This window comes from Nuphar pumila, chromosome 2, assembly GCF_984573655.1.
Source record: "Nuphar pumila chromosome 2, dmNupPumi1.hap1.1, whole genome shotgun sequence".
Lineage (NCBI taxonomy): Eukaryota > Viridiplantae > Streptophyta > Magnoliopsida > Nymphaeales > Nymphaeaceae > Nuphar > Nuphar pumila.
In genome coordinates, this window is record NC_143250.1 from 46033968 (window position 1) to 46038499 (window position 4532).

At 42.2% G+C, this 4532-nt stretch overlaps 1 pseudogene; it reads left to right on the forward strand.

Annotated features, from left to right (window-relative positions):
• Positions 1–783: 783 nt before the first annotated feature.
• LOC149845401 (plasmodesmata-located protein 8 pseudogene) lies at positions 784–4112 on the forward strand (annotated as a pseudogene).
• The last annotated feature ends 420 nt before the right edge of the window (positions 4113–4532 follow it).

Here is a 4532-nt window from a genome sequence, read left to right on the forward strand (position 1 = left end):
GTTAGGCAAATCCCTACCAGTTATATAACTGTACCATTGGGTTTTGAACTTGCAACATCGCAACATAAGGTGACATGCACTAACTGATCCTACCAGCCAAGCGGAGCCCCCCGTTCGTTTTCAGATGCAAACAGGAACTAGAACTTTCTAGATCTTCCGCGGATGAATGACCGATGTCCAGAGGAGCCTAAAGGACTCGCCATGGTGGGTGTGCCGTAGGGTGGATATTGGAAAAATTACCATTGGTGGTGATTTTCAATATCACCTGATCTCAACCCTGCCCTGGGGCAGCCAAAATTAGCTATACTTTTCTGTTAAGCGAAGCACATTTCTATTAATTTGTGAACAAAAAATGCCCATACAGAGATGCAAACACGGATTGGATAAAGATGAAAGACACGATTGATTCAGGTACAATTAAGAAAAGGACATGAATTATTTAATTTAGAAAAGTATAACTTTTTGGTAGTTTATAGATGCATAATAAATTTATTACTAAATTACTGTTTAAAACTATTAAAAATTTATAAACAAATGTTTAAACGTGCCATGTTCACGTGTTGTATCGTGTCTTCTAAACACAAGACCCTGTGAAGTGTCCATGTGACATATGCCTTGCTTAATTAGGCTTTGCTTAACATGGCTGTATACGGCCAACATCAACATAACCTTTTGCTTTTTCTTTTAGAATTGAAATCCCACCAACATCTAAACTAGCCAAAAAGCATTAGAAGATCAATCAAAGAGAGAGAGAGAGAGAGAGAGAGAGAGAGAGAGAGAGAGATGGGAAAGGAGAAGCATTGGTCCTTGACAAGCTCTTTCTTCATGCTTCTCTACCTTCATTACTTCTTGTTTTTGGCAAGAGCAAGGGCAGAGGCCTTCATCTATGCAGGCTGCACACAAGACAAGTATGACCCTGGTTCCTCATTCAGTACCAACCTCAACTCCATGCTCACATCCTTCGTCAACTCAGCCTCCTCATACTCCTACAATAACTTCTCGATCCCCGGCCCGGACGCACCTGTCTACGGGCTCTACCAATGTCGCGGCGACTTGAGCCTAGCTGACTGCTCAAACTGTGTCCGGAATGCTGTGGCCCAGCTGAGTATAGTGTGTGTCAACACTTATGGAGGTGGCCTACAACTTGACAGCTGCTTTGTTAGATATGCTAATGTGGATTTCTTGGGCAAACTTGATACCTCAATGGTATACAGCAAGTGTAGCAAGAGTAGTAGCAATGATGCTCAGTTCTTCACTAGGAGGGATGATGTCCTTGGTGACTTGCAATCCGGAAGTGGGTTCAAAGTGAGCTCATCGCGCACAGTCCAGGGTTATGGCCAGTGCCTGGGAGACTTGAGCTCAAGTGATTGCACCCCGTGTTTGACCACAGCTGTCGACAAGCTTAAGACCGTGTGCGGATCGTCCATGGCCGGGGATGTTTATTTAGCGCAATGCTACGCGCGATACTGGGTCTCCGGGTACTATCCAAGCACTGCTGCAGGTAAAACCCAAACTTGCTGCATCTGTTTTTGTTCTAGTGATCCAACTTGGCTCAGGAAGGGGTTTGGATCACTATGAAACTGATTGATTCGGCGCAATAGTCCAGGGGGCTCCATGAGCCTAATAGCCAAGCCAATGACAGCCATTCGGCATGGACTCTCAATTAGGCCTAGACCAAATCTCAATTGGAAACTTTTTTGGTTCAGTTATCTAACCAGATTTTTGCTACAAACTGTCTTTAAAAAGAAATACAACCAGTAATAGCTTGAAGGCTGTGTTAAAAGTTTACTAAAAAAATGAGCCTAGTAAAGCTGAGCCAGTTTCAAGTGACCTTCACCTGGCTAAGAGGCAGCCATGATGGTCTGCAGCATCCCGGGCAACCCGTGCTTGGACCCTAGCGCGGGCACCCATAGCCTTAGAGCTGAAGCAAAGAGGAGATAAATTGTAGGTAAGAGGGATACACCTGTTTGTTTCATGCAATTTTCATGAGAAATTGCTGAGCCAACATCCCTTTCCTATCATTTTGTGAAACAAACATCAAATCATCATAGTGAGAAAGTGCTCATGCTATTCAGGCACATGGATGCATGTTCAAAACAAAGGCTGCGCGAAGCTTTTGCTTTTCTTTTTTAATTAATTGGCCTTTTGTTACTATCAACGCAAAAAGAAGGAAATGATGTCATATGCGTTTTTAATATAAAAAGTAGAATAAAATTTTAAATTGTGAAACTTTTAGGATCTATATCCCAGCAGGGTTAGGAGGTTTGGTAAATATTACTTTAGAAACTTGCATAAGTGCCTGGCGTGGCCCACCAACAAGGTGAATTGTTGGACTCGTGACATTGAATCCCATCAGAATCTTTTTTAAAATATCTCAAGTTTGATCATTTTCTTAGGAAACTAAGAAAATCTACCAAGTAGATTCAAAATCTCCTAAATTTAAGTGATTCATGCAAGCAAACTACTGCTTACAAGTTTTGCAATGCAGTTGTTGATGAGAATATCCCATTACTGATTGGGTTGTTCAGTTAGGCCAAGCAGACTACTACTTACAAGATTGTGTCAATTATTCATAGTGGCCCTAAAACAGTGTTAAGGATACCTTGGCTAGAAAAGGGACTAGGAATTTTAACTGCAAGTTCAGTAAAAGATTGGTTAGGTCAATGGACTCACTGAAATCATAACTAGTCAGTCCAATTGCACCTTCCCCCCTTTTGAACTGTTAAGGCTCTGTTTGTGAGCCATTGTGGGGAGGGGCGATGACACAGCCGATGAAATCGGCGGATTTTGCAACAATGCCCTCGGAAGAATGTTGAAATCCACTGATTTTTAATGCCGTCGACCCTCCCAACGCCACTCTTAACTACGTCTCCCCTTTCAAAATAGTGTTCCTAATCGATGGGGACGACCGGGATTTCATGAAACCCCCATTGCCACTCTCAACTATTGCTTCCAAACAGAGCCTAAAGTTTTTTTTAAATCACCTAAGTGGACCAAGATATAGCCAAGATTCCTTGGTCCAAAACTGACTAGGGTGAATAGACACCCTATGTCACATGGATACGGCTGCGGCCGATATGGAGATACAACTATTTTTTTTTTTTTTTTTGAAGTTTTTCAATATGACTATATATAAGGGGATGCATACCGGGAGCCAAAAAGAAGTATCCATGTGACCTAAATGACTAAGACCAGCACACAAGGGCTGGGCTCCGCAACCACCTGGTTAGGTGGGTCAGCTTAAGGCTTTCAAGTTGAAGGAGATCAAGTGTTTGTGTCCTTTGCTGCAAGACCTAAGCCAAATGAGAAACTATTCCTGGCGAGCATGAAGAGTACTACTCGTGGAGTTTTATACTGCAGACATAGACTCAAGTCCATGGTCAACAAGACTCATTTCAGCCCAAAACGAGAGGACGATGGCTTTCCACACACAATCATAAAAAGAAAGTGTTGATGTAGACTACATGACCTAATTGTTCAATTTCTACAGATCCCCCACAGGAAGATGCAGTTGGAAGAACGGTTGCTATAATCATAGGAGTGGTAGCTGGAGTGCTCCTTGTGGTGATTCTCATGGCTGTTTTGATAAAATCATTGGGTAATTACCAAATCCTCTTTTTTTTTTTTTCTTTTATAAATCTCTCTACAAAGCCCCAAGGGGGGTTGGCGCAGTGGGATGGGGCCTTGGCTGCTAGACGTGCAGTCAAGGTTCGATTCCCATGGGCATTGCCCCTCTATGCAAGCCAAGCATAGCATAGGCTCAGGGGCAGGGGTCCTAGACTTGGAGTTTTATGCTGCTGGCACAACGACCTTAATTATGGCAGGCTGAGCCACCGCGACCAGGTCTTGGTGCCGGGTCTTTGGGTTATATAAAAAAAAAAAAAACTTTCTACAAAAGCCATTTGTTTTCTTTTGCTTTCTCTTTATCAAAGATGTCTTAATATTTGCAGGTTAAAAAGTGGACATGTTATTCCTTCTGCCCAGTTAAAGCAGTTCAACCAACTATGATGGTGGGCCCCCTCTAATGTACAGCTATTCTTCCTCTTCATCTCTTTGTTGGTGTACCAAAAGCTTTAAAGGTTTGCAAGATGGTAGCTCAGTGTAATGTTTGAAGAGAAAAAACAAGTTCATGTTAAGAAAAGCACAAGAAAAAGAATCCAATTTATTATTCAAGAAGTGGCAGTGAAGTAGTGGTGATGCCTTTGGTACATTCCTTAGTGATTTTATATTAGATTCTAGATTAATACAGCATTACAACAATGATGCTTTTATTTCCCCCTTTTTTTCTCACCAATTGATTAATTTAGTTAGGCATTATTGTCAAAAGGATCCGATATGGATCAGGTCTCAGCCCAATCAGCATCCATTTATTTTGCTTGGACATCATATGGACAGAAACCGGGTCCATTTCGTGTTCTGAATCCTAAACCTGACCGGATGTGTATCGGATGCTGACTTTGGTTTTCCATTGATGTGCATCCGAGTTATTGCTGGTTAAAACTCACCAAAATATGCAAGATCCGACCCGGACC